The following is a 12,842-nucleotide window of genomic DNA, read 5'->3' as shown; positions in this document are numbered from 1 at the left end:
ATTGCTGAGCATTAGTGAATCCAATAAATTAAAGTCATTTGCCAATATGTCTATTGATGGAGAGCCCGGGCGAAAATAAGCTTTTAATGCTTTGCATTATTTAGAGAATTGGGCTGTACAGTAATGTGTGTAGGTGTGTGGAAATGGGTGCTTCGTAGGGGAGTTATTCATAGCTTTTATTAAAAGCCGGTCCACACCGCTGTTATTCAGCATTGCATTACAGGAACGAATAATACTAGTGCAATTAATGTGATAAATATTGCACTGTGGTGTCAAATGGAGGTGAGACATTTAGAATTCAAGAGCCCTGAAATATGCCGGTTTATGGAATTAATTGTTTAGGAAATATCAGGGGTGCTGTGTGAAATGTCTGTGACAACTTATATTTCCTAGGCTAAGAGCAGAAGTTCAAGATCAACTGTAAAAATATAGATATTCAAATATAGCAAAAGTAGCAACAGTATGCTCGTGCAAGCCCATAATGAGCACACGCATAAGCACACATGCTGCACTGACTTAACAAAGGTCTAATATGCTGGCACGGCCAGGCCACCTTTCTGAAGCTCGGAATGACGTCAATTTGTAGTTATATCACCTCCCTTTACAAAGAAAGAAAAATCGGAAGAGGTATTTATTGTGTTTTGTAGGATAGCCAGAGGTGGACAGTAACAAAGTACATTTACTTAAGTAGGCTACATATCAATGTACTTAACTCTTTAACTGCCGGAGTAAATAGTGTAACAGTGTCACCCCACTGCCAGCAAAAACGAGCGATTTACTGCACCTTTGAAAAATCATGGAATCATTTTCATGATCACCGTCCTCTCACGGCGATCGCCTCATTACCCCCCCCCCCTCGTGGTGGACAAGTAGCCTACTTCGTCCACCACTGGAATCAACCCAGGACTTACACAGGCCTTACTAGGCAACCCAGCCTGCCGGAGATGTGGGCTTGCTGTCCTACTTTAGGTTATTGTTTTCCACACTGTTAAGGAAGCTTTCAGTACAAGACTTCCACTGCCTATAATGCTGCCACCGACTGTGTGTGTGTGTGTGTGTGTGTGTGTGTGTGTGTGTGTGTGTGTGTGTGTGTGTGTGTGTGTGTGTGTGTGTGTGTGTGTGTGTGTGTGTGTGTGTGTGTGTGTACGAACGACAATAAACACCTTGAAAACAGGTTTAACACAGGGGCCCGCATTTTTCCCACGGACCCGACAAAGCCGATAAATAAAAAAAGAGGACAGTGTTCCCCCCATTAAAGTATGTAACCCTGCTAGAGCATCTCACAAGCTGTTTTGGGGTCCTGACCCACCGCTGAAGAAACACCACCCTGAAGACAGATAGTCTAAGCATGCAATTAGGGAGTGTTCAGCCGCTAGGTATAGTGGCCTTTTTCTCTTCTTTTCAATACTCTTTTCTCTTTTTGTTTTGTTATGGTGGCGCCCCCCGCCGCATCCCCCCCCCCCCACCCCCTCCTGGGAGCTGCACATGTTTTTTTTTTTCAGACACCTTCCCTGAGTAACGGGAAAGAAAATACACGACCCTCTCTCCACCACAAACAACCATGTTTTATTATATTCCCAGGGTTTGATTTATTAAAACTAAAACGACAGATAGGGATACTACGTCTCGTGAAAAGTATAGCGAAAATAGCCGATCCACCAGCTCACGATACGTTGTGAGCTGGTTGATCGGCTATTTTTGACGACAAAATAAATAATTAAATAAATACAAATGGATTTTTGGAAATTTGCCTAAAACAGGGACACGAGGGTTGAAGTGATTAAGATACATCTATTGAATCAAACTACGTTTCCCAAGAGGACATGCACATGTTTAATTCAGTCTGACCAGTTCAAGCATAACGTTTTTATGGCATGGCTTTGCAGGAGGCCGGCCGTCTGCTGGAGGGTCTGTTTGTGTGTGCGTAAAGGTCGAAAAGGTCCTGGGGACGTGTTTCCATGGTGGTCCAATGCATTCAATTCATCAACATAGCATAAAAGATTATAGCTACAAATTGAGTTTTAAACTATTTAGAAATATTTAACTTTATATTTAAGTCAATGGAGCTGCAACAGGGGTGAAACCTTGCCCGATTTTGGAATCATATGTCATAGACATGTCATAGATGCTGTCCTATGGCTGGCCCACATGAAGTGTGAGATCCACGTTGGAGCCACGCCGTTCCCCTGTGGATCCCCAGATCCACATGATTCGGTTTTTAAAACTTACATTATGTTCTTTCAAAGAATGCTGGATGATGATCGCTGAGTTGCAAGTGGAGAAATCCACTTTAAAACTCTCAACACCCAACAAAATGATACATTTTTCAAAGGATGACACGTCTTCTACACCCAATATTCCTTCAGAATTAAATGGCAGTCGAATATTGTCGATGTTGCATTTTGTCTCGTTGTGCTGAGGTAGCCGTACTGTTCAAGATGTCAGACGGCGCTATACCTGCAGTAAGTAAAAGAGGATCTGAAAAGGACAGATGGTTCAAAAGATGGTCGGTATTAGTGATCAAGCCCCCGTACATCACAATGTTTTTGTTTGTTCGTTTTTTTCCCCCCAGACTTGAGAAAGTTGTTTTACAAGTGCAAGCAATATAATGCAAGAGTTACAAAGGAGGGAACTGGCTTCAGAAGACTTGCATCCTTGGAAATTGAATTACGCTGTGCAATTTATTGTATTTTTTGGGCTGTTTAGGAAATTTTGATAACTGGCGTGTGTTATGTAGTACAGTGGTTCTCAACCAGTGGTCTGGGGACCACCAGTGGTCCTTGAGGGGGTTCCAGGTGGTCCCCAGCTGAATCATGGAGAGTTAGTAACCAAATGAACCCTTATAGATCTCTAACTCTTGAGAGCGTAACATGAATAATTTTACGCTCTCAAGAGATAAATTATCGTTAAATATATGCATTACTTAATTAAAGAATTGTTATTTTGATCAACGTTTTCCTGTTATCTCTCCTATGGTACCAGCATCAATACAGCATCGATGGAATTGTGGACAAAATCTTATCCAACGGTTACAAAATATTCTAAGTCTTGGATCTGAGAGTCTAAATCTCATCAAACGGTGGTTCCGTGGCTCAAATGCCGAATAAATAATGGACCATGATATGAAAAGGGTTGAAAACCACTGCTGTAGTATGGCATAGAGTATAGCCAGAGTACATATTAGAGATCTACCACCTACCAATACGCCTGGTGGCATCTAAATTCAATCTAGGGGATCGTTACCCAGGCCTCCGCTCCTTACCCAGGCGGGCACTTAGGCTTTGGAATGCCCTGCCCGAAGATCTTAGGCTAGCAGAATCAGTGTGCTCTTTTAACACATTGAATGCCAAAAACGGTCCGGACCGTTTTTGAGGGTCCAAACGAGAAGTGCCGAAAACGGTCCGGACCGTTTTTGACCCAATTCTATTTTTATACATGTGGGCCACGTGGGGCGCTAAAACGAAACTTTGACATCACCCGAGGAGTTTCTGAGAAGAAGAGGCTGGATCTGGCTCCATGTCAAAAATCCTTCCGGTCGGCGTTTTCAATGTTATCTCCTTGACTAAAAGCTTAATATCTCCATTTCTTTTTAATGTGGTGGAAACGAGCCGTTTTCGATCGGCGATCACGCTGCAATGGAGGGTCGCGTTGGAAATATTATTGTTCCAGGCGTTAGTCGGGACCCTCCGCCGTCTCGCACGCACGCTTTGTTTACATGCACTTCCGCGTCTGGGCTTCTCACAGCACGAAACGTATAACGCAAGTGGATGGAAGAAATGCAGGCACTCAACGTATAATATTTTAATAAACCTCTGGCACCCAATGTGTTAAATCGCTTCTGAAAACACCTGTATGTTAAGTGTTTTCCTTATATGTCAGCTCTGATTGCATAACTTGTTTCATCGGCTGACTATATGATTGCTTTTTTGTTTTCGCTGTTTGCTGTTTTTAACATGTTCTGTAAAGCACTTTGTAACTATACGAATACATTCATTAACATTAACTGGGGCGGAACAATTCAGAGGTGGGGAAGAAAAAAAGAAAGAAAGATAGAAAGAACATCGCAGAACCAGTGAAAAGACCTTAGTGCAGTCCTTCATATTGGGATGGTATCAGGATTGGTTTTCAAAGCCGTAGGCGTAGGTTTGATAGCGGTTATTTTCTCCTTTGTTCTATAGCCATGCTGTGAGCTTGTACATCTGCTATTCTTGAACATTTTTGAAAAAAGTCTTGAAAGTGTGAGGACTACTGATTTAGAAGGCATTCCACCGGTCGTCAATGTACCCCGCTGTGATTCACTCTAAGATATAGTGGTACATGAGGACGCCTCCTGCGCGCTGGCTGTGTGCGCCCCTCCCCCCATGCACCCTGCTCTCCACACCGCTCGGGGATTAGTTCCCCCTGAGTGCCGTCGGTTCGCCTCCTTGAAAATGGTCTCATTAACCCATTTAGACCGGGATTTTTTTATTTTATTTCTTTGCTTCTGGGGATTCTACAGATGTCTTCTACATCCTAACAGTTTTTTGAAAAACGCATATGTTTCATGGTTCTCTAAAAGTACAAAATACAAAATTGTATTTGGCCGCCAACTCCCATCTCAGAATATGTTGTTCCAGGGACCCCCCAGAAGCAAAGATTTGAGTTAAAAATTTTCCCTTTAAAAATATATAGATATGAAAATATTTGCACAAATGGTCCAAAAAATCTATAAATAGCAGATCTACAAGCTCGTAGCGTGGCCCTCGGTGCCGCGCTATGAGCTTGTAGATCTGCTACTTTTGAATAGCCCAAAGTATAAAATAATGGTTAAAGTGGTTACACAGGTGCGTTCCCGGTTTGAATGGGTTAACAGCTAGCGGAGCAGTGCTCGGGGCGGTGTGACTCTGTCTGTGCGATTATAGGGCCACACAGCGGTCCCCCTTAATCTGCCCGCCTGCGTGATGGACACTGGCGGGGAAATTGAAACCCTGGCCCTTCTCTGTGTTATTATAACATAAAGAATGGTTATATGGAAGTGTCTGTGTGCTGTACGGGGAGTCCATCCTAATAACAGCCTGCAGCCTCATCTCTGTGTGTGCAACGGATCATTTCTACTCTGTGTGTGTGTGTGTGTGTGTGTGTGTGTGTGTGTGTGTGTGTGTGTGTGTGTGTGTGTGTGTGTGTGTGTGTGTGTGTGTGTGTGTGTGTGTGTGTGTGTGTGTGTGTGTGTGTGTGTGTGTGTGTGTTTAGACATGTCTTTTCCGTGCTATATTTAGATAGGACAGTAAAGAGGCAGGAAAGCGAGGAGGCAGAGTGCAGGAAGGACATGTGACATGCCCTCCTCTCCGTATCCTGTACTCAGGAACTGAGATCAGATCCCTTTGGTGGCGGAAAGTGTCTGTCCTTTTTTTGTAACTCGGTCTTGGTGATCAGCGTTCTTCTTCTCGGTAAGGAGAAACAAAAAGACTCTAAATGCTGTTTACACATAAATGCTATCACCTGGACAAGGAGGAAGTGCCATGGAAAGGTTAAAGGTCATAACGTCGCTAAAAGAGATGGAAGTCAGGCTGCGGAGCTGCTCTGCTACAACTCTGACCTGCAGCTCTGTGCCCATCTGTCTGTCTGTCTGTCTGTCTGTCTGTCTGTCTGTCTGTCTGTCTGTCTGTCTGTCTGTCTGTCTGTCTGTCTCCATCTGTCCTTCCCTCCATCCATCCGTCCCTCCATCCATCCTCTAACCCGCCGTCCATTCCTCCCGTCCGTCCATCTTTCCCTCATGTCTTTCTGTGGCTTTGTCTATCTGTCCCTCTGTCCCTCCATCCCTCCATATGTCTGCCTCTCTCTCTCTTTCTCTCTCTCTTACCAGATGGAATCAAACCAACATTGTGATTATGTTCTCACCCAGTCACCAGTCTGGGTGTCATTCTGCCCTCCTCCACCAGGTCAACACGTCCCTGTATCTGCCAAGCAGATGGTAGCACTGATAGCTCTGCTAACAGGCATAGTATTTATATTTCTTGAGTAAAAGTACAAAAGTATTCGCAACAAAATATACTTCAGTACCAAAAGTATATTTTACTCATTATGCAGACTGTCCCATTAGTTTTTTCTATAAGGTTTTCAAAATCTGTCAAAAACGTTCGAATGTCTTTCAAAAATAGCCGATCTACAAGCTCACAACGTGCTCTGAGCTTGAAAACTATTCAAGGCTATTTTTGAATGCATATAAAATAGGGCTTAATTAGTCATTGGATATTTGTTTTGTAATAATAATAATACAAATCTACAAAGGAACCATTAACTAAAGCTGTCAAATAATTGCAGTGGAGTAAAAAAAAATGACAATATTTGCCTCTGAGATGTAGTGAAGTAGAAGTTTTTAAGTATTGAAAAATAGAAATACTCAAGTATTTAAGTACCTCAACACTGTACTTACAGTAGAGTAAATGTACTTTGTTACTTTCCACCTGCCGGCGTCCAGGAGCAGATTTGAATATTGTGCAGAGATCCCGATCGGCACTGCGCGGCACGCGGTCAAACGTTGATGAATTATGCTTGTGACTTCAAGATCAAATGCATCGTTCATAATCCTGCAGCCTGCGCCGGAACAGGGCTGCGCGGCCCAGGTCCAAAAGTTGGCTCATAATGGTTCGTTTGAGCCCCCTGCGTACCACTGGCTCCACAGATTGCTTAATTTGTCAACATGCCAAGGTCTCGCATACAATGCATAATTACAAAATGATTTATGTGCGGGGCAACCACTCCCCCCCCCCCAACCCTCAAACCCCCCCCCACCCCCTCCCGGAACTGTTCCCTCGCCGACGAGGCGCACTCTCGGTGATGAAACTGTACAAAAGGCACCAAACTGTTGAAGATTTGTTTTAACCCATTAAGACCGGGAACGCATCTGCATGTCATTTTAACATTTCTTTCGCGCTATTCAAAAATAGCAGATATACAAGCTCATAGCGCGGCACCGAGTGCCGCACTATGAGCTTGAAGATCTGCTATTTTTGAAAAACAATTGTGAAAATGTGTGCAAATCTTTGAATATATTTTTAACTCAGATCTTTGCTTCTGGGGGTCCCTGCAACACAGTATTTTGAGATGGCTGGGTCTGTGGCCAAATACGTATCATTTTGGGGGTCCTTTACTCCTTGATATGAAAAAAGTTTGAGAACCACTGATTATAGCAACATACGTCTAAAAATATTTAGAAGACATTTGTAGAATCCCCAGAAGCAAAGATTTGAGTTAAAAATGTTCGCTTTAAAAATATATATATATTCAAAGTTTTGCACACATTTTCACGATAAAAAAAGATATAGCAGATCTACAAGCCCGCAGCGCGGCACTCGGTGCCGCGCTATGAGGTTGTAGATCTGCTATTTTTGAATAACCAAAGTATAAAATAATAGCTAAAACATCTAAAATGACACAGTATGTGTTCCCGGTCTTATTGGGTTAAGCTCGGTGACGGCGCGACACGGGCCCGGGTGACAGATTTGCGGGCGGAACACCAAGGGAGTCTAGTCTCTTGATCAGCGAGCGTCGCGGCGGTCACGCTCGGCGATCAGAGATGAGTTATTGACCTGCTGGAGAACGCCCAGGCTTTTGAGGAATAGCAGTCATTCATCACGGCCCCTCTCGCAGCCATACCGATGAAAAGGACCTCTTTCATAAGACATTCATGAATACAAAAGAAGCCACCCTGACGATCAAGGTCCACTCGGCGCGTTCTTGACATGTGTACATTGTGTCGTGTGTACTTTGTGTCATGGGTATAAATTGTGTCACATGCTTTCGTTCATATTATGAACGAAAGCATGTGACACGATTTATACCCATGATACAAAATGTGTGCACTTGAGACCCAAAAGTGAGGTGTCGAATTGGATCTGAAAAGAGGCCCAGGTGAATTAATCAATGAATTAATTGATTGATGAAATGTTTTACCATTAATTAATTTACCATTTTACACTTTCAAATCACAGTTATTAAAGGATTTTTTCGATGGTCAAAATAAGTGTTAAATAGCCCTATATTCTGATAGTATTCATTGCTATAGAGTGTTTGTTCAGTAAAGGCCTTTGCAGACAGGGTGCGATAGTCAATCAGTTTTTACCGCATGCGAAAAGACGCACAAATCGATTCGATTGAAAAAAAAATAACATATCGCCGCAGCCACTCGCCGCACGACAAATTCGGAGCTGGTGTGCATGAGGTCATGTGTTCATTTAAAAAAAAATATTGTCATTTTTTTCCGTGCGAAAAATCACACCTTGTCTGCAAAGGCCTTAACAGGAGTCTCCATGTCTCTCCAGTTCTTTATGAAACAGAAGATGCATTTTCAGGTCAGGATACCAATTTTATCAGGACACAGATTAAACAAGTGCAATTGGAAGTGGTGACACAAAGACACAAATGAGCAGACACAAGTGGAACTGGAACACTATAAAAATGAAGCTGATAAAAGGGTAGGCTACTCTCTCCTGATTGTCTGAATGTATTTTCTGTTTATTAAAGGGCTGGAGAGACGGGGAGACCCAACAAACACTCTATAGCAATGAGTACTATCAGAATATAGTGCTTTAACCTTTTAATACAAAACGTTTTGTTTTAACCAAAAAATATCACTTACCCTACATTTAACTACTTCAGATTTACGGTAGCTCAAAACTCACGCAAATCGGTACACATTGTCTCTGGAGTCAATGTTAAGATGTACTGTATACAATGTATATAATTATAAGCAAAAGACAACAATCTCTCTGTGCACAAATGCGTTCAGGAACATTACCATTAGCTCTGGAGACTGGCAGGTTTAATGCCACTAGAGATGAGATACTGTTTGTTTTGTGAACTTGGAGAAATTGAAAATGAGGTTCACTTTTGGTTTTATTGCCCTAATTATGATGATATAAGAGAGGTATGTGTCTTCTATGTTTGGTGATTTCCTGGAGTTAGATTATTATGAATAACAAATGCTTTTATAAAGGAGATTTTATCTGTGAAGCTTGGGAGAGAAGACAGAACACTCTGTATAGTTCCTTACATTTTAGACATATTACGGTGTGTTTAACTTGAGAGACCATCAGTTTTCCGTATTAGGACAGATTGAAAATAACTTTACGGGGGAACATTCGCCCAAAATACCCGATCTACAAGCTGATCTCTTCTCCGAAAATAGTCGTTCTACAAGCTCACAGCAGAGATATTTGGTGTAGGTCAACAAAGAACGCACAAAGTACAAGTGCGACTCAGGTACGTTTTAGCAAGTACAGAGGGTCTAAGTGGTTAAACTCAAGTGATATTGACACATTCCAAATATTATCAAACTATTCTGTGGTGCCCACTTTGAGAAACGCTGTTATAGAGCCATTAATGTCAAGAGACTGCACAGAGACACAGGATGTATGTTTGATTCTCACAGAGTCTATTCTTTAACAAGGACTCTTGGCTTGATGAATAAAATCCAAGTCACTGTATGCATCAAAATGCGTCTTTGCTCTTATCTTTTGAAGGCCAACATCTAAAAACTATTATTGAAGGGCTTGTAGTCAGGAGTATATAGAATAGATTACGAAAGTGTGTGTTTTAAACCACTGGTTACCAAACTTTTTGCACGGGGGGACAGTCGGTAGCGCTGTCGCCTCACAGCTACAAGGTCCTGGGTTCGATTCCCACCGAGGATGCTGTGGGCGCTGGGGGCGTGTCCTCTCCTCCGCGTCATCAGTGAAGAGGATTTTAATGCATAATTAAACTGTGGATCCTTGAAAAGTTTGAGAATCACTGAACTGAACTGTACTGGAACCCCAATCTACACAGTAAGACCATGGTGGTCCCCGGGCCTGACACTGAGAAACGGTGCACAATAGATATGCCCAAATATGGAGATGACTGACGTCTTAGTAGTGACATCACCGATGAACTAACCTAATCGACTCTGATAGCGGGTGCAGCACATTTTACACAATTTCACACCCCATTAGAACGTGAATTCACTCCTACAATGGATCGGCCCACCGTGTCCCTCCACCACCCTCCTTCACCCAGCAGGGGGTCATTGCACATGAACACAAGGAACATGCTAAACCAGGAACAGGTTGGTCCAGACATTGGAACTGCTGGCAGGACCAACAGCATGTGGAGTTCTAGACTAGGAAGTCCCAACCACAGCTCACCCAGCATCATCTGTATGCCCAAGCAACAGCCAGCATGCCAGCCCTTCTCCACCAACAGCATGTCAGGGTTGGGAATGAACCACAGTCAGGCTTTTGGGATGAACAACTCTGTATCGAGCAGCATCTTCAATGACAGAGGTGTAAGGGACAATGTAACAGGACTGGATTCGTCAGAATTCCCCGCATTAGTGGACATAAGTCGGAGGGAAGAAGGGAGTGGAAACCCAACATCATACCTTGGTACGCGGACAAGACCCTCAAATGAACGGACACAGGATTTTCCCATCCACAACGAGGACTTTCATGTACTGCCTGGCCACAACTACAAACGACCTATGTTGAGCAACGATGACAGTAAATGCAACTTAAACTCCACTCCTGGCCACAACTTAAACTCCACTCCTGGCCACAACTTAAACTCCACTCCTGGCCACAACTGAAACTCCACTCCTGGCCACAACTTGAACTCTACTCCTGGCCACAACTTCAACTCTACTCCTGGCCACAACTTAAACTCCACTCCTGACCACAACTTCAACTCTACTCCTGACCACAACTTAAACTCCACTCCTGGCCACAACTTAAACTCCACTCCTGGCCACAACTTAAACTCCACTCCTGGCCACAACTTAAACCCTACTCCTGGCCACAACTTCAACTCTACTCCTGGCCACAACTTAAACTCCACTCCTGGCCACAACTTAAACTCTACTCCTGGCCAAAACGTATACCTCACTCCTGGTTGTAATGACAACAATAAAACCAACTTAAACTCCACTCCTTGCTGCAACTACAACAATAAAACCAACTTATACCCTGCTCCTGGCTGTAACTACAACAGTAACACATAATGTAACTCTACTCCTGGCTACAACTTCAACCCCACTCCTGGCTGTAACTACAGCAGCACAACCAACGTAAACTCCACTCCTGGCCACAACTACAAGGACCCTACATTGAGCAATGATGACAGTAAGACCAACTTAAACTCCACTCCTGGCCACAGCTTAAACTCCACTGGCAAGAGCACACCCAATGCAAAGGGACTGAAGTCCCCCAGAGACAAGACAGCTTCACCACAGAACCACCAGAAGAAAGGGATCCAGGTGTTGCCCGATGGTCGGGTGACAAATATTCCTTCGGGAATGGTGACGGACCAATTTGGGATGATTGGACTGCTGACATTCCTTCGGGCAGCAGAGACGGATCCTGGAATGGTCCATTTGGCACTGGGAAGTGACCTCACAACACTGGGGCTCGACCTGAACTCACCCACAAATTTGTACCCCAAGTTTATTTCCCCTTGGGCATCAGCACCTTCTCAATCTCAGGATATTGACTTCCACGTTCACATAAAGGATAAGTTGCATGCGATCAACGTGGCTCGATATGGTGAAGACCTGCTGTTCTACCTGTACTACATGCAGGGTGGAGACCTACAGCTTCAGGCAGCAGCAGAGCTGTTTAACCGGGGGTGGAGGTTCCACAAGGAGGAGCAGGCTTGGATCACCAGGATACCCGGCATGGAGCCTACAATAATGGCCAACACCTGTGAAAGGGGAACTTACTACTTCTTTGATTGTCTTAACTGGAAGAAGAGGGCATCCAAGGAATTCCACCTGGAATATGACAAGCTGGAAAAGAGGCCTCATGTGCCAACAACATAAAACCATAACCCAGCCCAACAGGCCTTCTAAGACCCCCAACCTGTCCTTAGAACTGCAGCTGTTCCAGGACATAGCCCTAGCCACCAGGGGCAGTAAACTACAGCTGTTCCGAGACATAGCCCTAGCCACCAGGGGCAGTAAACTACAGCTGTTCCGAGACATAGCCCTAGCCACCAGGGGCAGTAAACTACAGCTGTTCCGAGACATAGCCCTAGCCACCAGGGGCATTAAACTGAAACTGGAATAAACATATAGATGTTATTCTTTATTTGTCTGCTTGACTGCAGGGTTGGGGGCTTTGCCACCATATAGGAGAATACAATCGAAACGGCATGCTGCCCCAATCAACACTTCCTTCTTTTTCACATTTTTGTTACTGTTTTAAGCAAGGTGTTTTGTTTACGTCTTTACGTTTTGTTTTCTATTATATATGATCAATTACATTTTTCATAATATCAAAGGGCAAAAGCCACGAATTCATCAATGATGTTTATAGAACACGTTTTAGTCAATTTCAAGTACAGTTTTGAGACACAACATGAACTACTCCGTTAAGTACGTTAGTAAGTAAGTATGTTGGTGCCAATACTTTTATACTTTTACTCAAGTTCATTTTGCAGGGAGGAAAGGGGCTTCTCAGTCCCGGCGGTGGAGTGATTTATAGAGCGCTCCCTCCGTCGTGTGTGTTTATATCCCCCCCCATATACTTTTACTCAAGATCATTTTGCATACATACAGGGCTTTTTCATGTAACTGAGCATTTCTACATTGTGGTATTGACACTTTTACTTAAGTAAAAAACTGTGAGTACTTCGTCCAACACATGGAATCAAGCCTGGTGGAGGTCTGCACTCCTCGGAGCGCACCTTTCTAAGCAACGAAAAAAATTGTACTGGAGTAAAAAGTACAAACCTCAAATTGTACAGTACTTGAGTAAACGTACTGAGTTACTTTACTAAGTAACTCAGTGACTCAGAGCCAAGTGGCGCTGGCACCAGTGGTCAGAAGAATGTCA

At 43.6% G+C, this 12,842-nt stretch overlaps 1 pseudogene across 1 annotated transcript; it reads left to right on the top strand.

Moving 5' to 3' along the window:
- The first annotated feature begins 9,988 nt into the window (after positions 1–9,988).
- Positions 9,989–11,857, top strand: LOC308073404 (CCR4-NOT transcription complex subunit 2-like; annotated as a pseudogene). The gene is made up of 2 exons: positions 9,989–10,465; positions 11,084–11,857. The product of its transcript is annotated as a CCR4-NOT transcription complex subunit 2-like (transcript).
- Positions 11,858–12,842: the final 985 nt, after the last annotated feature.

This window comes from Gymnoscopelus braueri (assembly GCF_963280865.1).
Source record: "Gymnoscopelus braueri genome assembly, chromosome: 18".
Taxonomy (NCBI): domain Eukaryota; kingdom Metazoa; phylum Chordata; class Actinopteri; order Myctophiformes; family Myctophidae; genus Gymnoscopelus; species Gymnoscopelus braueri.
Note: the sequence above shows the minus strand (reverse complement) of the source record. Positions and strands in the feature narration are given on the sequence as shown.